This window comes from Mandrillus leucophaeus, unplaced genomic scaffold, assembly GCF_000951045.1.
Source record: "Mandrillus leucophaeus isolate KB7577 unplaced genomic scaffold, Mleu.le_1.0 Scaffold424, whole genome shotgun sequence".
Taxonomy (NCBI): Eukaryota; Metazoa; Chordata; class Mammalia; order Primates; family Cercopithecidae; genus Mandrillus; species Mandrillus leucophaeus.
In genome coordinates, this window is record NW_012104521.1 from 2,488,011 (window position 1) to 2,497,760 (window position 9,750).

Sequence of the window (9,750 nt, forward strand, 5' to 3'; positions counted from 1 at the left end):
CCCTTGTCCTTGGCTGCTTGTCTGAAGTGAAATTTCTCTCATACTGAGTTGGAAGAAGGAAGAGAGGGAGCAGGTTGTGATTCAAATGATCTAGACCAGTCATGAGTATTTATTTTTATTTATGCCTTACGTATTCTTTTTCTTTTCTTTTCTTTTTTTTTTGAGACAGGGTCTCACTCTGTTGTCCAGGCTGCATTGCAGTGGCATCCTGCTGCCTCAGCCTACCAAATAGCTGAGATTACAGGTGCACACCACCAGACCCAGCTTTTTATTTTATTTTATTATTTTATTTTTTTGAGATGTAGTCTCACTCTGTAACCCAAGCTAAAGTGCAGTGGTGTGATCTCGGCTCACTGCAACCTCTGCCTCCCAGGTTCAAGCGATTCTCCTGGTTCATTCTCCCAAGTAGCTGGGACTACAGGTGTATGCCACCACTCCCAGCTAATTTTTGTATTTTTGGTAGAGACGGGGTTTCACCATGTTGGCCACGATGGTCTCAATCTCTTGACCTCGTGATCTGCCCTCCTCGGCCTCCCAAAGTGCTGGGATTACAGGCATGAGCCACCGCACCTGGTCCATCTGTCTTATTTAGTGTTATTCACAGCTTTAGTCTTTCTGACTCACAGAGAAGAACTTAACTAAATCAGTCCTTTTGTTTCAACCGTTATTCTAAAATTTGCTTATCTGAATAACTTTTAAAATCTTATAGTAAGTTCCTATTTATAAAGTTAAACTGGCACTTGACGAATTCAGCTGAGTTGACTGCACAACTCATTCTATTTCCATGAATTATTTGTTCCACTGTGGAAACAGTAGTTTTAATATCCAGTCTAAGAAGGTGTGTTAGGAAGGAAGCAATCTTTTGTAATTGTAGCTCTCAGCAACTTAATTATTTCAGAATTACCAGTTAAACAATCAATCAATGGGCCGAGTGCAGGGGCTCACGCTTGTAATCCCAGCACTCTGGGAGGCCGAGGCGGGTGGATCATGAGGTCAGGAGATCGAGACCATCCTGGCTAACATGGTGAAACCCCATCTCTACTAAAAAAATACAAAAAAATTATCCGGGCATGGTGGCGGGCGCCTGTAGTCCCAGCTATTTGGGAGGCTGATGCAGGAAAATGGCGTGAACCCAGGAGGCAGAGCTTGCAGTGAGCCGAGATGGTGCCACTGCACTCCAGCCTGGGCGACAGAGAGAGGATTAATGAAGTATAGCCTGCATTTTAACAACTATTAGGAAGTTCTGCATCCTAGAAAACCATATTCTAGGCAGACTTAGAAATGTAACACAAGTAACTATTGAGCACCTACTATGTATCCAAGTCATTAACATATATTAACTCTAGTTGGTGGCAGTACAAAGTGGGCATTTGGTTTTGTGTGCAAATGTGACTTGAAGCCCCTACCCCCTAATCCCATCCAGCTTGACATCCCTATGTCTCTGCTATATGGAAATCCTCATAATACATCTCAAGGTAGATACTATTAACCTCATTTTACAGATGAGGAGACTAAATTCAGTTTGGTTAAAGAACTTGCCAAAGGTCCCAAAGCTTATAAATGCGAAAGATAAAATTTGAACACAAACCTTGTGAGGTTTTGAAAATAGTAGTTCAATACTTGTTATGTTTCCGATTCGCGTCTATACTAAGCTCCTGGCTATAAAGAAAAAATAAGCCCACCCTCCATTTGGTTGCCTATACCATTTTTAGAACTTCCTCTCTCTTTTCCTCCCATTACTTGGGTTTATGTCTGAATGAAAAGAAGAAAGAATATCTTAAGACTGTCAGCAACTATTTCTAACTATGTAGCTACATAGCCAGGCTGACATGATGGTCAGGAATAAATAGTGGTTTTGTCCCTGATATTCCCAATATTAGGTTAGATTGTCATGTTGTATATTCTGGGCCAATTTACCCTCCAATCCCTGTCCTGCTCTGCTCTATTTTGCAAAAAGAATGAACTCCCATGCAAGTTGCTTTACAGCCAATGACAACTATTGAAGAGAAACTGGAGGGTGGAGAAAAATGGAAGTCAAGGCTTTCCTCAATCTTCTTTTCACTGGTGTGGTAATTGACAGTAGTTGTGTTTCCTAATGTGGCTCCAGCTCCTGCCAGGTGACGTGACCCTTGTGCTCTGATAACATTGCCTCTTCCTTATATCCCTTTGGGCTGTGAAAAGGAAAATGGTGGTTTCCCACTGTTGCTAGCCTCTGCCTGGCCTCACCATCCTCCACTGGGTTTCTTAATTGTTTATCACTTGTGTAGCCAGTTCCCAATTCCCTCTGTTCTAGTTACACAAGTGGTTTTTGTTTTGTGATTAGATCTTGACACAGATGCATAATACTTTATGTGTAAATATAAAACTCGTGTTTATATATTAAATAAATGTCTTCTTTGGTGCACTCTAAGTTCCATGAGAGGAGAGACCATATTTATCTTCCTCACCTTTTTATGGCATAGTGATTGGAAGATGGTAGGAGCTTGGTAATTACTTGTTGAACAAATGAATGGATGGATAAAGTCTTTCTCTCTTGCAGGCATCTCAGTCACCACCTCACTTTTATTGCTACTGGACGTAATGAGGTAAAATTGCAACGGACAGAGCAGAGCTGTCTTGGTTCTATATTTATTGACACATACTTATGTCATCTAAGTGCCAGGAAAAGTCAATTCACACACATAAAACTAGTAATAACTGCTCAAATAATTAAAATAAAGGTGGAATATTTGAATGCACCAAAGGCAAAAAAAGGAACTTTATGAAACTAACTTGAAAAGCCCACAGTGGGGATGCTAAGCCTGATGTGGATGTATAGAACCAGAAGAAAACCACGTGAACCCTGAACTAGTTCTCTTTCAATGTGAAACATATTGTTTCCTGTATTTTTTTCTATGTCAAATAATTTGAACTTGAATGACTCTTACCAGTGACTCAGACATTTTGAAATTCAATATTATTTATCTACTTCAGTAGGAAAGAGGGAAGAATTTATTTTGAAATTTTAGAAACCCTACAAGATGTATTAAATTTAAAAATTTTTCAATATTGTTTTAGAGACTGGATCTCTCTATGTTGACCAGGGTGGCCTCAAACTCCTGGCCTCAAGCAATCATCCTGCCTCAGCCTCACAGGTAGCTGGATTACAGACACATGCCATTGTACCTGGCTTATATTAATTTTAAGAGTGCAAAGGCACACATGCTCTCTCCAGGAGTCACAATGTGGGCAGTGTCTGGATTTTTCACATCTGTTTTCATCACATCAGATCTCACGATGAATCTCGCTGACATTTTGTCCTTCTTCATGAGGTCAGCAGGGAGGCCCCTTGGTGGGGTAAAGGAGGGATGTGTTAATGTCAATCCTTTGCCATGATTAAAAGAAAGTAACTCAGTTACTACAAAAAGGAAGTGGAAGAAAATGAAGCATTATGCAAGGTAGGCAAAGGTCATGTAGTCAGCAAGCAAATATAATGAACTGAACAAACAATCTCTTTGTGTGATGAAATTGCACAACAGTAAATAGTGCTCAGGAATCCAAATTCTTCTATGTCAGTAACATATTCTGAAATGCCACTCTGGGGTGTTCTTATGATCAATTTAGGATAAAGGACAGAGAACTTCCAGTTGTTGCCTTGATTTAAAATATTCACAAGAAATTAAAATAGATGAGCTACATACAGCCCAGAGAATAGCATTTCCTTGGTGTATAGCTACAGTGGTTCCATTTATACCATGAAGGAGGAGGTGATTGAAAGGTTATAAAAAAATAAACTGTTTAGCACTATATTTTGTTAAGTTGCCATTTTTTAAAAAAGTGTTTACTACATATTTATCATGTTATCACTCAACTAGACAGACATGAACCGATTCAAAGTAATGTAACCAGTCGAGCATGACTGCCACCAAATTATAGTCCACACTTAATGCCACCCGAGATGATCTCTTAGAAGTCCCCTTAACTAATCCTGACCTTAACCTATATACTGATGGAAGTTCATTTGTGGAGAATGGGATACAAAGGGCAGGTTACGCCACAGTTAGTGATGTAACTGTACTTGAAAGTGAGCCTCTTCTCCCAGAGACCAGTGCCCAGTTAGCAGAACTAGTGGCACTTACCCAAGCCTTAGAACTGGGAAAGGGAAAAAGAATAAATGTGTATGCAGATAGCAAGTATGCTTATCTACTACTACATGCCCATGCTGAAATATGGAAAGAAATAGAGTTCCTAACCTCTGCGGGAACCCCCATTAGATACCACAAGGAAATCATGGAGTTACAGCACGCCATGCAAAAACACAAGGAAGTGGCAGTCTTACACTGCCAAAGCCATCAAAATGGGAAAGAGAGGGAGAAAAGCAGCCTAAGCAGCTGGCAGAGGCAAGGAAAGACCAGCAGAAAAAAGAGAGAGAGAGAGAGAGACAGGAAGTCAGAGAGAGAGAGAAAGAGACAGACAGTCAAAGAAGGAAAGACAGAAAGAGATTCAGAAAAAGAGAGACAAAGAAGAAGTAGAAGAGTAAAGAAAGAAGCAGTAAAGAAAAAACAGTGTACACTATTCCTTTAAAAGCCAGGGTAAAGTTCTGTCTACCCACTCAAGGCATATTCTTATGTGGAATGTCGACCTCTATCTGCCTCCCCACTAACTGGACAGGCACCTGCACCTTAGTCTTTCTAAGTCCCAACATTAATATTGCCCCAGGAAATCAGACCTTATCAGTACCCATCACAGCTTAAGTCCGTCAGCGCAGAGTCGTACAACTAATACCCCTATTTGTAGGGTTAGGAATGGCTACTGCTACAGGAACCAAAATAGCTGGTTTATCTACTTCATTATCCTACTACCACATGCTCTCAAAGGATTTCTCAGACAGTTTGCAAGAAATAATGAAATCTATCCTTACTTTTCAATCCCAAATATACTCTTTAGCAGCAGTGACTCTCCAAAACTGTCAAGGCCTAGATCTCCTCACTGCTGAGAAAGGAGGACTCTGCATCTTCTTAGGGGAAGTGTTGTTTTTACACTAACCAGTCAGGGATAGTACAAGATGCCACTTGGCGTTTACAGGAAAAGGTTTCTTCTGAAATCAGACAACGCCTTTCAAATTCTTATACCAACCTCTGGAGTTGGGCAACATGGCAACACAGGCCAGCATGAGTTCCGGTAGGCACGGGCTCGGGGGCCAGCACTTGGAGTGGCCGGGCGGCACCACCAGCCCAGGGCAGTGAGGGGCTTAGCACCTGGGCCAGCAGCTGCAGAGGGTGCACTGGGTCCCCCAGCAGTGCCGACCCACCAGCACTGCGCTCGAGTTCTTGCCGGGCCTCAGCTGCCTCCCTGCAGGGCAGGGCTTGGGACCTGCAGCCCACCATGATGTTATGCCCAGACTGTTTGTTCCCCAAAGAAGACCACCAGAGTCCAGAGTCAAAGCCAAGCGGCAAGGATCTTTACTACAAGTTCGAACCTGGTCCCTCCATTCCACAGTATACAAGAGGGCCCTGAACAATGTGAGCGTTTGCTTTTTATAGCCCGAGAGTTACAGGGGAACAAAGGAATTCTTTTGATTCCCGCGCTTTCAGTAAAACCTTGAACGGCCGTCTCCTTATCGGAGACTTTACAGGTGGTGTTTGTACTGGGCTCAGGGAGTTTGAGAGATATATGGCGATATGTGGTGGGATGGGAGGATGGGATGTGTTTGTACTGGACTCAGGGAGTTTTAGAGATATATGGCAATATGTGGTGGGATGGGAGGATGGGATGTGTTTGTACTGGACTCAGGGAGTTTTAGAGATATATGGCAATATGTGGTGGGATGGGAGGATGGGATGTGTTTGTATTGGGCTCAGGGAGTTTTAGCCCGGGGCTGAGGAATGTGCCCAGCTCCTTTCAATCACCATGCCCTGTGGGGAAAAGAAAGAGAGATCAGACTGTTACTGTGTCTATATAGAAAGAAGTAGACATAAGAGACTCCATTTTGTTCTGTATTTGAGATGCTGTTAATCTGTGACCCTACCCCCAACCTTGTCCTTGCAAGAGACGTGTGCTCTGGTGACTCAAGGTTTAACAGATTTTGTGCTGTGCAGGGTGTGCTTTGTTAAACAAGTGACTGAAGGCAGTATGCTTGTGAAAAGTCATCACCATTCTCTTAATCTCAAGTACCCAGGGACACGTACACTGCCAAAGTTTGCAGGGACCTCTGCCTAGGAAAGCTCGGTATTGTCCAAGGTTTCTCCCCATGTGATAGTCTGAAACATGGCCTCCTGGGAAGGGAAAGACCGGATGGTCCCCCAGCCTGACACCCGTGAAGGGTCTGTGCTGAGGAGGACTAGTATAAGAGGAAAGAAGGTCTCTTGGCAGTTGAGATAGAGAAAAGCATCTGTCTCCTGCCCGTCCCTGGGCAATGGAACATCTTGGTGTAAAAGACGATTGTTCTGTTTACTGAGAAAGGAGAAAACCGCCTTAGGGCTGAAGGTGGGACGTGCTGGCGGCAATGCTGCTCTTTATGCACTAAAAAGGTTTATGGAGATGTTTGCATATGCATATCAAGGCACAGCACTTTTCCTTAAACTTATTCATGTCACAGAGATCTTTATTCATATGTCTTACTGCTGACCTTCTCCCTAGGATGATCCTATTATCCTGCCACTTGCCTTTTTCTAAGATGGTAAAGAAAATGATCAATAAATACTGAGGGAACTCAGAGACTGGTGCCAGCGTGGGTCCTCTGTATGCTGAGTGCCGGTCCCCTGGGCCCCCTTTTTCTTTCTCTATACTTTGTCTCTGTGTCTCATTTCTTTTCTCAAGTCTCTAGTTCCACCTAACGAGAAACGCCCACGGGTGTGAAGGGGCAGGCCACCCCTTCAATGCCAGAACTGCTCCCTCCCGGCCCCGCCCCCGCGGTGGGCCCCCACGTGCCTGGAGCTTCCCCAATGAGTGTGGCCCCTTGCACCTCGGTGCCGGGTCCCATCAACCATCAAGGGGCTGAGGAGTGCAGTTCCACCTTCAGCCCTGGTGCAGTATCCACTAGGTGAAGCCAACTGGGCTCCAAAGTCTAGTGGGGACTTGGAGAACTTTTATGTCTAGCTAAGGGATAGTAAATACAGGGATTGTAAATACACCAATCAGCACCCTGTGTCTAGCTCAAGGTTTGTAAATACACCAATCAGTACTCTGTATGTAGCTAACCTAGTGGGGACTTGGAGAACTTTTCTGTCTAGCACTCTGTGTCTAGCTCAGGGATTGTAAACGCACCAATCAGCACTCTGTCAAAACAGACCAATCAGCTCTCTGTAAAATGGACCAATCAACTCTTTATAGAATGGACCAATCAGCAGGATGTGGGTGAGGCCAGATAAGGGAATAAAAGCAGGCTGCCTGAACTAGCCAGTGGCAACCCTCTTGGGTCCCCTTCCACACTATGGAAGTTTTATTCTTTCACTCTTTACAGTAAATCTTGCTGCTGCTCACTCTTTGGGTACACACTGTCTTTAAGAGCTGTAACACTCACCATGAAGGTCTGCAGCTTCACTCCTGACAGCAAGACCATGAACCCACCAGAAGGAAGAAACTGCGGACACATCTGAACATCTGAAGGAACAAACTCCGGACTACCATCTTTAAGAACTGTAACACTCACTGCGAGGATCCGTGGCTTCATTCTTGAAGTCGGGGAGACTAAGAACCCACCAATTTCGGACACAGAAGTATGCAACAGCATGGTTCATTCAGAGAACTGAAAGTATAGCTGACTAGTGGAAGTGGGGGGAAAAACACGAACACCTCAAATGCCTACTAAGCTGCCTGCATGTTTCTATTTTTCTTGATTATAATTGTTGGGGATTTTAGAGTGTGGTAAATTAAATTATTGACCGCATTCTTTCTCTCTCCCTGTATCTGCTGCTTTGCCCTTTGCCACTCACTCTAAAGCAAAGTGGCTTTACTTTGGTCAATGGGATGTAAACATATTTGAGGCATTTCAAATACTTGAAATGTATTCGAGGAGGAGGGCTTGCCCTCTTGTACCTCTGCTCTTCTGCTCTTCTTATGCAGAAAGCTTCCCTTGGTAGCTGCTGTTTCTTTTGCTGAGACCCCCGAGTGAACACATGCAGGCTGGACACTGTGGCTTTTGCCTGTAATCCCAGCACTTTGTAAGGCTAAGGTGGGTGGATCACTTGAGGTCAGGAGTGAGACCAGCCTGGCCACCATGGTGCAACCATCGCTACTAAACAGCAAACATTAGCTGGCCTGGTGGCACTTGGCAGGGAGGCTGAGGCACAAGACTCACTCGAATCTGTAAAACGGAGGCAACAGTGAGCCAAGATGGCACCACTGCACTCCAGCCTGGGCGACAGAGCGAGACTCTGTCTCAAAACAAACAAATGAACAGACAACACACAAGGGAGGAGAGCCTCACCATCTGACCCACACATCTAGAAGTGAAATAAATACTTATTACCAGATGCCACTGAAATTTTGTGTTTCTTTGTTATGCAGTGTTGTTGCAACAGTATTTTGGAGAATGAGACTTAAGTATATTTGTTCACTGGTTTCGTAATACTCACCCCTGAAATCACACAGCTCTCTTGAGTCAGTTGCAGCAGATTTGTCACACAGGGGCTGAGCCTGTTCCCTTGAAACAGGAGGAGAGCAGAATGGCTGTATGAATAAGCTGATCCCAAAGGCAGAGCTATGAGAAGTGGGGAGATATGTATATCCTCTTTCCACTCTTAGCTAATAATATCCATCTATTAAACAAAGTAATGCCTACTTTTCAGAGTTCTATATGGGTTTAATTAAGTCTATAAACAAAGCACGAATATAGTGCCTGATATTGACTGTGTTCAACATAAATTATTCTTCTCATTCTTTCCCTACCCTATCCTGTGTCTGTTTTGTGTCTTTGTTTATATATTATTTTTTCCTTTTATCTTCTTCTTTTTAATTTTCTTCCTATTCCTCCATCTTTCTAATTCAACTCTAAATTAATGGTACTATATACTGTGTTCTATTCTACTGTGTCCGGAATTGGTGGGTTCTTGGTCTCGCTGACTTCAAGAATGAAGCTGCGGACCCTCGTGGTGAGTATTACAGTTCTTAACCGCAGCAGGTCTGAAGTTATTTGTTTTTCCTGGTGAGTTCATGGTCTCACTGGCTTCAGGACTGAAGCTGCAGACCTTCGCAGTGAGTGTTACAGATCTTAAAGGCAGTGTCCACCCGAAAAGTGAGTAGCAGCAAGATTTATTGTGAAGAGTGAAAGAATAAAGCTCCCACAGTGTGGAAGGGGACCCAAGCGGGTTGCCCTTGGCTGGCTTGGGCAGCCTGCTTTTATTCCGTTATCTGGCCCCACCCACATCCTGCTGATTGGTCCATTTTACAGAGAGCTGATTGGTCCATTTTACAGAGAGCTGATTGGTCCATTTTACAGAGAGCTGACTGGACTGTTTTGACAGGGTGATGATTGGTGTGTTTACAATCCCTGAGCTAGACACAGAGTGCTAGACAGAAAAGTTCTCCAAGTCCCCACTAGGTTAGCTAGATACAGAGTACTGATTGGTGTATTTACAAACCCTGAGCTAGACACAGAGTGCTAGACAGAAAAGTTCTCCAAGTCCCCACTAGGTTAGCTAGATACAGAGTACCAACTGGTATATTTACAAACCCTGAGCTAGACACAGAGTGCTGATTGGTGCCGTTAAGATCCCTTAGCTAGACATAAAAGTTCTCCAAGTCCCCACTAGACCCAGGAGCCCACCTGAC